This window comes from Rhineura floridana, chromosome 3 (genome assembly GCF_030035675.1).
Source record: "Rhineura floridana isolate rRhiFlo1 chromosome 3, rRhiFlo1.hap2, whole genome shotgun sequence".
Classification (NCBI taxonomy): domain Eukaryota; kingdom Metazoa; phylum Chordata; class Lepidosauria; order Squamata; family Rhineuridae; genus Rhineura; species Rhineura floridana.
The window spans coordinates 103,589,901-103,604,835 of record NC_084482.1 but is presented as its reverse complement, the minus strand read 5'-3'; the positions used below and the strand labels follow the sequence as shown (position 1 = coordinate 103,604,835).

At 43.2% G+C, this 14,935-nt stretch overlaps 1 protein-coding gene across 1 annotated transcript in view; it reads left to right on the top strand.

The window, feature by feature from the left end:
* Window positions 1–14,935, top strand: part of PITX1 (paired like homeodomain 1) — a 56,103-nt gene that overhangs the window by 20,347 nt on the left and 20,821 nt on the right. The gene's annotated exons all lie outside the window — the stretch shown is intronic.

Genomic DNA, 14,935 nt, shown 5'->3' with positions numbered 1-14,935 from the left:
AAATTGCACAGGAATCTTGTTCAAATAGCATTGAACACTCTTTATTGGTTGCCTCACTGACTGATATCAAATTATTAAAAATTCCTGGGGTAAATCTCCTTTGTACCGCTTATCATCTGGCAGACAAGCTTTGCATCCCCTTCCCCCTTTATGGGCACCTCCCGTGAGTCAGCGACTTTGACTGTTCCTCCACGTGGGGTTAGAGTTTCAAACAGGGTCTTTGCATTTATCAGATGAGCACTTGCTCCTGAATCTACATAGACTTTATTATTGTAACATTTTTCAACATGAGTTACTTGTAAACTCTTGGCATCTTTCTTGTCTGTCTTTTTAAATCCTTTATTTTGTCCTTCAGACCTCCCTCTCTGATCACACTGACTTTTAAAGTGAGTTTCTGAACCATATAGGAAGCAGCGTTTGGCTTTAGCACCTCTTGATTGCCTCCTTTGTTCCCCAAATCTGCATATGACTGGCAGTCGGCCAGAAGTCTGTTTACTTAGGAAAGAGGAGATGCTCTCTTTTCCTGCAACAGCGTTCCTTTTGCTCTCCTGAAAGAACTGTTCCCTCACTTCTGATATAGTTTCATTTAGAGTATTTTTCTGTTGTTGCATTATGAGACAAAATGTATCCATTGATTTGGGGAGGGAATCTATAAACAAAGCAATCTGTACGGGCTGGTCCAGCTTCGTCCCAGCTTCCTCTATCCCCTGGGTTAACACCATAAATTTAGTAAGGTGTTCTTTAAATGAATCATCCCTCATTTGCAAGTTAGTAAGACTTCGTAACATTGAAATTAAACGCCCTTGCCCTTTTTGCTGGTGGTTAGACTCCAGTGCATTCCACATCTCTCTGGCATTCTTACAGTTAATGATCAAAGGGATTTCCGAGTTACTCACGCATTTGATAATGAGGTCCTGTGCTTTTTCGTCTTTCTCCGTCCAAACTCTTTTTATTTCCTGAGAGGCATCTGGTCCCGGTTCCGCATCTCTGATCACTTCCATCAGCTTCTGTTGCTTTAAGTGACTTCTCATTCGAAACGACCATAACTTCCATTCTCCAGGTGACAGTTTGTCCAGGCTTAGCTGTTGTGCTACGGTGGCCATCCTTAAGAAAAGGCTTTACTGACTAAATTCTGAAGGTCTCTGTTAGCTTCTTTGATTCGCAACACAAAAGCTCCTTAATTACTCAGATCTCCTTTTTGCATGCCTGGGCTGCATAACCTGTCGGAGAGTTGTGATGCTGGGAACGGAGAGTTCTGAGCAAGCCTATGTGTGTGTTTGAATCTTTGCTAAAGATCATACCTTCCATGCAAATTAGTCAGACAGAGACTTTAAGCTTTAAAATAAGAAATAACTACTTTATTCTGGAAGTACATACTTGATAGGAAAGAGTCCTATATCTAGCTAACTAGCTAAGTTGGAGCTGCAAACACTGAGCCCAGTGCTTGCCCTCATGCTTTGGAGGAGAGGGAGAGACAAAGGAATATGTCTGCTCCCCTCTCAAGAGAAAGAAGAAGTGAAAAGGAGAGAAGGAACTGTGAACAACACCCTTTGCATATCAGTCTAGCAGGAAGGAAGAGACAGCAGGAGATCAAAGGACAGGTATAGCCTAACAACCAAGAGGTCTCCTCTCTAGCTACCCTTTTTAACCCCATGCAGCCTCAACCCACAAATTGGAGTTGAACCACTTATATTCCAACACTTTATTTATAGAAGTACATAGTAGATAGAAAAGGCATACCTAGTTCTAACTAACTAACTAACTAAGTTGGAGGCATAACGCCCTGGTGCGGGAGTTAGCCCCATGCTAGGAGAGAGCAGAGACAAAGGAATGTCTCCTCTCTCCTGGACAGTCAGAGAAGGAAAGGAGTGGAAAGGGTGGAAGAAGGAGGGGCAGGTAAGCTTCCCTAAAGATGTAACAGTCTAGCGACAGAAGGAAGTCAGTCAGAGCATCACAGGTAAAGGTAAACAAGCCTATCCATCTGGAGGACCCTAGCTGTATCTCCCTTCTGGAGCATAAACAAAAGAACAAAACAGGAGTTGCTCTTGCCCCACTTCCAACATTAAAAAGATAGCTTTTGCACCTGTGGGTGCCCACAATGCAACTGAGAGGTACCAGTTGAAGCCTGTGGGGCAGGTCCACATTAGGACAGCCTCCCCGCAATATGCTTTTGCAGCCCTCACTGCTTGCAGTCTGGGAATTTCAGATACCACCAGGCCTTGTAACTCATGGAAATGTTTAGTCACCCTTTACTTGCGTGAAAAGAAAAAGAGAAATTAGTTTCACAAAGTGGATTATTTGAGGGATGCATCTTTTGGATCAATTCCTTAATCAGTGGGACCGTTTTCCTTGAAACTAAACAAAACCAGGCCTACCCGAATCTGAATATCATTCTTGGAAAGTAAGAAGCAGTGGATAAAATCATTAATATTCCAAATAAATGTCTTTTAGAAAGGGTGAGGTGTTAAGCACATGCTCTTTCAAAATGTGTGAAGATTATTATGTCTCATGGTCAGGCTGTGAAGCGTGTGGCGGAAAGAGGATTGAGAAGACAATGGATCCTCACTTTGGTGTCCAAATATCTTGCAGAAATTATTCAAAGGCATTATGTTTGTCTTAAAAGCCACAGCTTCTTGCAATGAGTTCTGGGAACCGTAGTTCTGCTGATGGGACAAATGCCTAGTCCAGGATAGGGAGCCCTTGGCCTTCCAGATGTGGCTGAACCATCGGCCCCAGGAAGCATGGCCAGTGACAAGGGAGGATGGGAGTTGTAGTTGAGCCACATCAAGAAGGCCAAGGGCTCCCTATCCTCGCCTTAAAAGACTACAGTTCTCAAGGTATCTGCAGGCAAGCCATGACTCTGAGACTGGTTTAAATTGGCTGTAGAAGTGTCAGCATATAAGACAATTCTACAAGAAGCCCCTGGGCCATTGCATCTTTGGCACAGTAGGTCATAGTTTTGAGGAATCTGCCCTTAGCTTCTGAAAGTTTGTTTTTCCTTGATAGCTCCTTTGGCTAGTGATTTCTAATAGGCCCTATTAAAAATAAGAGTCCAATGGATCCCTGAAAGGGCTGATTGTAATATTTAATGCAGGGATTGGTGGCTCTTATTTTTATTGCATTTTATTTTCTCTCAGTTGCTGGTTGTGACCTCCCCTGAGATCACTTGTGACAAGGGGTGACATATAAATTCTATCCATAAGTAAAGTAAAAAGATCCCTTAGGCAGATAAAAGTTCTGATTAGTTCTAGGAGAACTGTCAGCCTTCCATAAAGGAATAACTGTGTAAGACTTACAGAAAGACTCATCGCCTCCATTGTAGAATATTGCAAGGTCCTTTTTTACAACAAAGTCTCCACTTCTTTGATGGGGTACTGCCCAGTCAACTGTGAAAGTTTTTAAAGCCCTCGAGATTTACATTTCTCCTCTACGTTTTTGTGATTCTTCTTCCTCTCTAGGCTCCTCATATATGATTCTGCCTTTTATGGAATAACACCTTTGGACCATGCGTTTGCATGTGGAATCCTGGGATGTGGAATCTGGTGCCCTCCCAAAGTTGCTGGACTATAGCTCCCATCATCTTTAACCATTGGCCATGCTGGCTGGGGCTGATGAGAATTGGAGTCCAACATCTGGAAGGCCACAGGGTCTCTAAAGCTTGTTGCTGTGTGTATTTGTGTTGCTAAATTTGTTTAAAGCAGCACAACAGCAGCAGAGGGTAACATCAGATGTTGAAATGCGAGTGTGCCAGCGTGTGCATGCGTTTTACCTAAGAAAGCAGGCTTTTACCCTGCATCAGGATCACTGAGACTGGAGACTTAGTAAAATAAGAAAAGCTACTTTATTTATGGAAATACATAGAAGATAGAAAGGCATACCTAGTTCTAACTAACTAAGTTGGAGGCATAACGCCTAAGTGTAGGAGTTAGCCTCATGGCTAGCAGAGAGAGCAGAGACAAAAGGAGTCTCCTCTTTCCGGGACAGTCGGAGAAGAAAGAAGAGGAAAGGGCAGAAGGAGGAGGGGCAGGTAAGTTTTCCTAAAGATGTAACAGTCTAGCAACAAAAGGAAGTCAGTCAGAGCATCACAGGTAAAGGTAAACAAGGCTATCCATCTGAAGGACCCTAGCTCTATCTCCCTTCTGGAACATAAACAAAAGAACAAAACAGGAGTTGCTCTTGCCCCACTTCCAACAACGCTGACCTACTCTGTCTCCCAGCAGATCCCCAGGGCCTCAAATAGGGGTGTTTCCCAGACTTTCTCCCCCTCTAGGATGCACACCTTAATGTGGTGAGGGGGGTTGAAAGTGTTGAAGAAGCTGAGAGCAATGCCGTCAGGAGTCTAGACCAAGAGACTAGACTCCTAGCAGGGGCACCCACGGTGGAATGGCCAAAGCTGAGACACCAAACTAAGAGGTATCCAAACTCAGAGGAAGGCAATGGTAAGCCACCTCTGAATATCTCTTACCACAAAAACCCTATGAACAGAGTATCCAAAATGCAACACGAGATAGTGCTGGAAGATGAGACAAGGTCAGAAGGCTCTCACCGAGTCAGGACAAGTACGAGTAGCGTTGTGACTAATGACGCAGCTGGATCAAAGCCAAAAGGAAGCCCAGAGGCTGATGTGCACAGATGTGAAAGGAGAGTCCGGAGTTGTACAACACACACAATAGGAACATGGAATGTGAGAAGCATGAACCAGGGAAAGTTAGAAATTGTCAAGCAAGAAATGGAACATATCAACATTACAATACTTGGTGTGAGTGAATTAAAATGGACAGGAATGGGACATTTTCAATCAGCCAACTACAAAATATTTTATGCAGGAAATGAGAAATTAAGAAAAAATGGGGTTGCTTTAACAGTGAGAAGTGATGTAGCAAAAGCAATTAGGAGCTACAACACAAAGTCTGAGCAAGTGATATCAATGAGATTAAATGGGAAACCAATTAACATAACCATCATCCAAGTCTATGCTCCAATGGCAAACGCAGAAGAAAAGGAATTGGAAAGATTTTACACAGTACAGGAGGAAATTGATCACACACCCAAACAAGATGTGCTGATAATCATGGAGGCCTGGAATGCAAAAGGAGTGAACAGAGAAGAACTAGGAATTGTGGGGAAATGGGGCTTAGGAGACAGAAACGAAGCAGGAGAAAGACTTATTGAATTCTGTGAAGCCAATTATTTGTTTCTTGCAGACACATTTTTTGAGCAACCGAAAAGATGACTGGACAGGTGGACATCACCAAATGGTCAATATAGGAATCAAATTGATTATATAATTGGTAGCAGAAGATGGAGAAGTTCCGTACTCTCTGCGAAAACAAGACCAGGAGCAGACTGCAGTACAGATCATGAACTGGTCGTATCAAAAATCAGAGTAAAGCTAAAGAACAACAACAAAGCACTCATAATGCCAAAATACAATTTAAATAACATCCCAGAAGAATATAAAGATCAAATAAGGAACAGATTTGAGGCTTTAAACTTAGTTGACAGAGAACCAGAGGAACTATGGAGTGAAGTCAGAGACTATCAGGGAAGAATGCAAAAAGACAATAGCTCTAGTTAAAAAGAGAGAAAGACTTCAATGGATGACTGAAGAAACTCTTAAAATTGTTAAAGAGAGAAGGAAAGCAAAAGCAAAAGGTGACAGAAACACAGTCAGAACCCTAAATGCAACAATACAGCGACTCCTATGTAGGGACAAAGAGAACTATTACAATAGTTATTGTATAGAAATAGAAGAGGACAACAAAAAGGGAAGAAAAAGAGCCCTATTCCAAAAGATTAGAGAAATGAAAGGGAAATTTAAACCAAGGGTAGGGATGTTGAATAATCAACAGGGGAACACACTGACTGACTGTGATGAAATAAAAGGAAGATGGAAGCAATACACTGAAGAACTCTATAAAAGAGATGTCAGGATGACAGACTCATTCACGGAGGAACCGTATGGTGAAGAACCAGAAATTTTAGAATGTGAGGTAAAAGCTGCTCTTCAAATACTTGGAAGAAACAAATCACCAGGAATAGACGGCATACCAATAGAGCTGCTACAAGCTACTGAGACTGAATCTGTCCAAATTTTGACTAAAATCTGTCAAGAAATATGGAAAACTAAACAATGGCCCACAGACTGGCAGCGTTCCATGTTCATCCCAATTCCAAAGAAAGGGGATCCCAGGGAATGCAGTAATTATCAAACTATTGCCTTAATATCCCATGCAAGTAAAGTGATACTCAAGATTCTACAACAAAGGCTCTTACCATATATGGAGCAAGAAATGCAGATGTCCAAGCTGGATTTAGAAAGGGAAGAGGCACCAGAGATCATATTGCAAACATACATTGGATAATGGAACAGAGCAAGGAATTTCAGAAGAAAATCACCCTGTGCTTTATAGACGAGAGCAAAGCCTTTGATTGTGTAGATCATGAAAAACTATGGAATGCTTTAAAAGAAATGGGGGCGCCACAGCATCTGATTGTCCTGATGCACAACCTATACTCTGCACAAGAGGCTACTGTAAGGACAGAATATGGAGAAACCAATTGGTTCCCCTTCGGAAAGGATGTGAAACGGGTGTATTTTATCACCCTATTTGTTTAATCTATATGCAGAACATATCACACGGATAGCAGGACTGGACCAAGATGAAGGAGGTGTGAAAATTGGAGGGAGAAATACAGCAGGGCCCCACTCATGCGGTGGGTTACGTTCCAGACCCCCGCTGTAAAGCAAAAACCGCTGTAAAGCAGAACCCATTGAATAGACTGGTGCGTGAAGACCGAAAACCGCCTTAAAAGCGGAACAAGCGCCGTATGAGTGGGGCTTTAGTCTAATTGCATCTAATTGAGACTGCTGTATTAGCGAATCACTGTAAAGCGAAGCACTGTAAAGCAGGGCCCTACTGTAACAATAATTTAAGATGTGCAGACGATACCATACTACTAGCAGAGACCAGTAATGATTTGAAACGAATGCTGATGAAAGTTGAAAAGGAAAGCACAAAAGCAGGACTACAGCTGAACGTCAGAAAGACTAAAATAATGATAACAGTAGATTTATGTAACTTTAAAGTTGACAATGAGGACATTGAACTTGTCAAGGATTATATCTTGGCACAATAATTAACCAAAGTGGAGACAATAGTCAAGAAATCAGAAGAAGGCTACGACCGGGAAGGCCAGCTATGAGAGAACTAGAAAAGGTCCTGAAATGCAAAGATGTATCACTGAACACTAAAGTCAGGATCATTCAGACCAAGGTATTCCCGATCTCTATGTATGGATGTGAAAGTTGGACAGTGAAAAAAGCGGATAAGAGAAAAATCAACTCCTTTGAAATGTGGTGTTGGAGGAGAGCTTTGTGCATACCATGGACTGCGAAAAAGACAAATAATTGGGTGTTAGAACAAATTAAACCGGAACTGTCACTAGAAGCAAAAATGATGAAACTGAGGTTATTATACACATCATGAGAAGACATGATTCACTAGAGAAGACAATAATGCTGGGAATAACAGAAGGGAGTAGAAAAAGAGGAAGACCAAACAAGAGATGGATTGATTCCATAAAGGAAGCCACAGACCTGAACTTACAAGATCTGAACAGGGTGGTTCATGACAGATGCTTTTGGAGGTCACTGATTCATAGGGTAATTGACTTGAAGGCACATAACAACAACAACCCAGACTTTGTCCCTCAGCTGGAAAGGCTGGATAGTGAACCTTTGTTGTTATGTGCCTTCAAGCTGATTACAACTTATGGCAACCCTATAAATTAGTGACCTATAATAGCATCATAAACCACCCTGCTCAGATCTTGTAAATCCAGGCCTGTGGCTTCCTTTATGGAATCAATCCATCTCTTGTTTGGTCTTCCTTTTTTTCTGCTTCCTTCTGTTTTTCCCAGCATTATTGTCTTCTCTAGTGAATCCTATCTTCTCATTATGTGTCCAAAGTATGATAACCTTAGTTTCATCATTTTGGCTTGTAATGATAGTTCTGGTTTAATTTGTTCTAACACCCAATTATTTGTCTTTTTCGCAGTCCATGGTATCTGCAAAGCTCTCCTCCAACACCACATTTCAAATGAATTGAATAGTGAACCTAGGACCTTGTATACGTGAAATGTGTTATGTAAATTTATATAAATGAGCAGAAATTGTCAAAGGTCTGAGATGCGTGTGTGCCAGTGTGTGTGTTTACCTAAGAAAGCAGGATTTTACCCTGCATTAGGATCACTGAGACTTAAGACTTTGTAAAATAAGAAAAACTACTTTTATTTGTAGAAATACATAGTAGATAAGAAAGGCATACCTAGTTCTAACTAACTAACTAAGTTGGAGGCGCAACTCCCACGTCTGGGAGTTGTCCTCATGGCTCAGGAGAGAGAGAGAGCAGAGACAAAGATGTCTCCTCTCTCTGAGACAGTCAAGGAAGAGAAAAGAGGAAAGGATGGAAGGAGGAGGGGCAGATAAGCTTCACTGAGCATATCAGTCTGCGAAGGAAGGAAGGAAGTCAGAGCATCACAGGTAAAGGTAGTCAAGCCTAGCCATCTGGAGGACCCTAACTCTATCTCCCTTCTGGAACATAAACAAAAGAACAAAACAGGAATTGCTCTTGCCCCACTTCCAACTAAAAGTATGCTCTGCCACTCACCCCTCAGCCTATATTAGGACCTCCTAAAAGGCCACAAGCTTTCAAATTCAGCAGAACTCTTTATCAGGCTGGATGTCAAACAAAAAACAAAGAAAAGAAACCAAAAGGGAAAATGCGACTGGACATGATGAGAGAGTCACAGCCTGCAGTAATTTTTAATACAAAGTATAAGTTGGGCCTTTTTCATAATACCCAAATTACTTTCTTCTTTTCTCCCTCCCCCCCTTTTTTGGCTCAACATCCAACCCAAAGAAGAGTTCTACTGAACTCAAAATCTTGCTCACTTCTTTGTGATGATGTAGTTGAAATGTAATAAAGGTATTACTACCTAATGTTACTTTTTAATAGCTGCAAAGAAGAGAAGCTTTGGGTTGATAGGGTTGTCCTTTGCACCTGCCCCAATGCTCTCTTCTGTAACTCTTGCAAGCCCTGTCCTCCTTTGTCATAGCTCCCTAAACATATCAAGATTTCTAACACAGACTGCCCCCCACCCACCCCCATCCATGCAGCTCATCACTGAAGAGGAGTTCGGGGCGATTCAGCTCCGGAGTGTTACTTTCAGTGAAACAATGAGATTTTTTTTCTCCTCAAGAAAAGAAACTTCAAAGTGTCAAGTTGCTTTCTCTGGAATAATTTGGGTGAAATCTGTTCAAGTTCACTTTGCAACCAATGATTTGTGTCCCTTTAGCTTTAGCTTTTTTGTCATAGCATACCATTTTTTAAAAAACAGTGGATGATTCAGGTAGATTTCAAGTGACGAGTGAACTAAAAGAAAACATCTGGGTTTTAACGGATTGACATGGTGCAATCCTAAGCATATTCACTGGGAAGTAATTCCCAGCGGCATTTATTTTAGGCAAATACTCTTTATACCTTGACTGTGAGTACTAGGGGAAGGGCCTTAGCTCAGTGGCAGAGCATCTCCCTTGCAGGTAGAAGGTCCCAGGTTAAATCCCCAGCTAAGGCTGGAGAACTGCTACCAGTCAGTGTGGACCACTATTCTTCAGCCTAGGATCCCCAGATGTTGCTGGACTACAACTCCCATCATCTGTGGTCATTGGCTAAGCTGGCAGGGGTTGATGGGAGTTGTAGTCAGGGATGTAGTTGTCCAGGGTCTCAGGAGGTCTTAAACCTTTTACTTTTTTAGGAGCAGCGTCCCTATGTCTGCAGCATTCTATGAGACAATCAGCATGAGAAGGGAGTGTGTTAACCACTGAGAAGAGTCCTTTCCTGCTTATTGGAGCCAATCAGAGTGATAGGAGTGTTGGAAGTGGGGCAAGAGCAACTCCTGTTTTGTTCTTTTGTTTATGCTCCAGAAGGGAAATAGAGCTAGGGTCCCCCAGATGGATAGGCTTGTTTACCTTTACCTGTGATGCTCTGACTGACTTCCTTCTGTCGCTAGACTGTGACGTCTTTAGGAAGCTTACCTGCCCCTCCTCCTTCTGCCCTTTCCACTCCTTTCCTTCTCCAACTGTCCAGGAGAGAGGAGACATTCCTTTGCCTCTGCTCTCTCCTAGCATGAGGCTAACTCCTACACTTGGGCGTTATGCCTCCAACTTAGTTAGTTAGAACTAGGTATGCCTTTCTATCTACTATGTATTTCTATAAATAAAGTAGCTTTTCTTATTTTACTAAGTCTCAAGTCTCAGTGATGCTGATGCAGGGTAAAAGCCTGCTTTCTTAGGTAAACGCACGCACACGCTGGCACACTCGCATTTCACATCTGCTGTTACTCTGCTGCTGTGGTGCTGCTTTAAACAAAATTAAGCAACACAAATACACACAGCCAACAAGGAGGTGAGTCAGCCATTGAGAAGAGTCTTCTCAGCCGCTAACACTCTCCCCTTTCATGCTTATTGGCTCCTAGGGATATCTGTTGTTGTGGGACAAGGATCTCATTCACAACCCAGCAGCAAAACAAAGGAGGGCGTGGCTGTGACTAACATGAAAGGACCCAGCACTTCTGAATTAGCCACTATACTACTGGTTGTAGTCAGACAACATCTGGGGACCCAAGTACACTGGTGTAGACAACACTGAGCAAGATGGACCACTGGCCTGACTTGGTATAAGCTGGTGTGACAGGCAGTGATGTGTAGTGGTTAGAGTGCTAGACTATGACCTGGGAGGCCAGGGTTCAAACCCCTGCTCAGCCATGAAGCTCCCTGGATGACCTTGGGCCAGTTACTATGTCTCAGCCTAGCCTGCCTCACAGGGTTGTTGTGAGGATAAAATGGAGAGAGGAGAACCATATATATCACTTTGAGCTCCTTGGACAAAATGTGGTCTATAAATGTACATAATAATAATATAATGTAATAAATAATAGAAGGCCACTCCCTGTGTTCCTATGAATATAGCTTATAGTACCCAGCCAGACCATTGGACCATCTAGCTCACAGGGAGTAATTTCAGTGCCACTCTGCTTTATTTAATACTGTGTGTGTTTAAGATGAAGGTGAAATAATGGTTCCTGGGTTGTGGATTGATTATAAAGATGCTAAATATGTATGGTGGGCGACAATGTTCATAAGTACAGGGCTCCAGCCCTTGTCATTTTCCGCATTTTGGCCAAGGGCAGAAGATGTTACATGTTTTAATGACAGAACGATCTGTAAACATTTCGGATTTCCTGCAGGGGTTTGTCAGAGAAAGGATGACAACCTTTTGATGACAGGATCTGTATCATCAGTATTTAAAGAATGGGCCGATTAGACGGGGGGGGGTTGGGGAGAAAGGTTGGTGTTTGATCCACAGTTATCAATCAAGTCTGTTGTTTGCTGGAAGTGTGGCAAGAGCAAATCTTGTTGGGTTCTCTTTGCATTCCTAAGCGGAGATAGAGAGAGGCTAGGCCTCCCATCCTTACCTGTGTTCTTCTACCTGTTCTCCTTCATTGTAAACTAATACTCTCAGGGAGCTGACCTCACTTCCAAATTCTCCCCACTTCTTCTGGGATCATCTGAGGGAGAGCAGACACCTTTGTCTTTGTTCCTGTCCCCCAAAGCATGGGGGCAATTACCAAGCCTGCCCATTGCACCCCCAACCTAGTTAATTAGCTAGAACTAGAGCCTTTCCTATCAAGTATGTATTTCTTTTCATAAAATAGTCTTTTCTTATTTTGAAACCACTCTAGTCTCAGTGATTCCAAGCAAGGTAAAAGCTTGCTTTCTCTCAGATAAACCACACACACTCACACTGCACAGAAACGCTGAGTAAGCTACACTGAGCTAAACTCTGCTGATTTTATCAATACCCTACCATTGGTTCATCCCTCTCTCTCAGACTTTCCTGTATTTCTTATCACTTAAGAATAAAAATGTTATATACCTCTGCTATAGTTAAAGTCCTTATCTGACAACACCTTGACAAGTAAACGGAATATAAACTGATGATGATGATGATGATGATACCAGTCTTCATGGAATTATACTGCTGAATCGGTATCAGAAGCTATGCACATTTTTCTCTCTGTCACAACACCCTCCAGATGCTGCTGTACTACAACTCCCATCATCCCATTGGCCATGTTGGTTGGGGCTGATGAGAGTTGTAGTTCAGCAACACCTGGAGGTCCCCACAGCCCTGTTCTAGAGTCCAATGGACAGGCAGATGTGAAACTAGACCCATGACTACTCAAGTCTGCATGGCTGAGAGTAAGATGAGGTATGCAGGGCTGATTCCAGCCCCTGGCTCAGATGAGATCTGAACCACTGTACCAGTGTTCATGGATTACTTATAGATTTCAAACCTTCTACATTGCCCTTCATCCTCTTGGGGTCCTGATGTAGAGTGTAGCCCACAAAAGTCTATGTCACATCAGTGGGTTAGACTTTAAGATGCCACAAGACTCCTTGTTGATTATTATTTTTCCTCCTGCAGGAGCCATTGCTCTGGGAACTGATTTCAAGGGTGCTTCCACCGCCCCATGGAAATGTGCCTTGGGCCGGAATCCACTCTTCCTTCCCCAGGGGCAGTTCTCCCCACCACCACCCAGCCCTCCTCTTTCCCATGATATGGGCCATTCTTCCTTCTGCCTCAGTTCTCATCAGGGCCTAGTGAAGCAGGGAAGCTGTCAGACTGTCACCTGCTGCCGTTTGACACTGAAACCTGCCCGGCTCCCTTGAGGAGTTGTGCAAAGAGGGGAGGCAAGAGGGATGACGCCACCACCAATTCCAGGTCCCAGGAAAAGGAAGGGAGAAAGAAAAGATGGGCAGGAGGACCTGATGGAAAATCAGACAGCGATCTGACTCATTTGGAAACTCAGCAGTACCCAGATCATAAAGCGCTCTTCCTTTGTTTCTTCTGGTGGTGTTGTTTTTAAAGAATCATAGAATATTTAAATTTTTAAAAGTATAGTGGAGGGAGAGATTGGAAAGTACTGTGTTTTATCCTGTGTTTCATTTCCAAAATGAAGTGAGCCTGCCTTGGAAGTACCTCCGCTGGCCCGGAAGCTGTTTCCCTCTCTCCTTTTGGGGGGCTGCATGTGGAGGCTGAGAGGTGAGGTCAAGGCACTCTGAACATGCTCAAAGACACTTTTGCTACTTCCCACGCTCAGCCCTGGCACAGGAAACAAGTTATGGGACTGTGCACAAATTATGGCCCAGATCAAGCCCTGGATTTATTGAATTCAACACATGGTCTCAGAGCTGGTCTTCCAGATGTCACAGCATGCTTGGCCTGTTGGCTGCACTAGTCTGATAAGTCTCTTCTGGGAGAAACCCAAACAATGGGACCAGTGTTTTCATCATGTGCTTAAGATAGTTCAAGAAATAATAGAAGGCCAGGATGGATCCAGAAACATGACTTTTATCAGGAGAAAACAAGGAAGAGTGTCATGACACCAACACGTGTATGAAGCCATAAGCTTCCATGGAATATAGTCCACACTTCATGGAGGGTTAGGTTGACAGGTAAGCATACAGGTACATAGCAGTGAGGTCAGAAGGAAATGCTTTTTGGAGATGAGAATGGACAATTGAACCTTCGCGAGATTAGTGATGCAGACCCGCTACTTGGAATGCTCCGGTCCCTCATGCCAATATGACTTTCTTGTTGCAGAATGATGTTGCAGAATTCTGCAACCAGGGGTACATTTTATGTTCTGAAACTTGCTGAAATGACGGATACCCATTTAGTTCTATGGGCTTCTGAAATTAGAGATGCCCTGCATGTTTTCACCTGGATTCTGACGTGTAGTTCTGTGTGAGGCTTTGAGACCCTGTTTGTTTGGCAGAATTGGGATGTTCTGGATTTAGGGTCAATCCTTTTTGAGGACAGGGCATTTCATGAAACAAAGGGCCCATTTCAATTGTGGAGCCCAAGCCTTAATTTCACACCTTTTCCACCAGGGAGCTGCTGATGGAGGAATGATAAGGGTGGATTAACCCAAGGAGACAAAATTACCGTGGACTTTGGGAGTTTGCTTAACCGAAACTAGCTTCTTGAATTTTTATCTTTTATTTTCTTTTGGAAAACTCCACTCCAAGGGGAATAGTTCCATTCACCATCCCCCATCCCAAGACAAATTGGCTTCCTTGTCTCTGAAATCAGCAGGGGCAAATATTTTGTCGCTTTAAAACACAGTCCAAAGGTCATAGGTTTGGGACTGGAGGGGGGCAAGGGAAAGACCCAAAGAATAAAACAATAAACTCACCCCGTGGTGAGTTTCTGAGATAGCCCACCACAGAGCTCAGTTGTACTTTGTCAACAGAAACCCTCATGATGATGGCAGAGAAAATGAGTAACTGGCGGCACATTTGTTTAACAGATCAGCCGCACAATTGCCCCAGTAAAAAGAGGACTTGCGTTTCAAGCTGAGCCAATGGAGGAGCACAAACTTTACATTTACTTACAGCCCACGTTACAAACTGGTTCTGTCAAGTTGCCCGGATTTCAACTGCTGGGGCCTGTTGTTGACCTCAACATGCAGGAATGGATATAAACAGGAAAGTGTTGGGTTTTATTCCCTCACTTAACTTGGTGGATCCCAAGCAGATCCTAGTGACAACCCACTTGCAAGCCTTGAACCATCTTTGACACTTGATTCCAGAGTGATCCTGGAGTAGGCCACAGGCTTCCTCGAGTTTGTTCTGGTCTGAGGGATTTGGAGACTGTAGCTTGTGAGTTCCCTTGGCTAACAGCACAAGGGTCGACCACACTGGAAGTTTGCCCCTGTGATTTGAATAGCCTTTACAAGTGGTATGTTTAGGACCCAAGCCTGAACCAACTGAAATGCAGGGATGTTGGATGAAGGCTAGTATCCT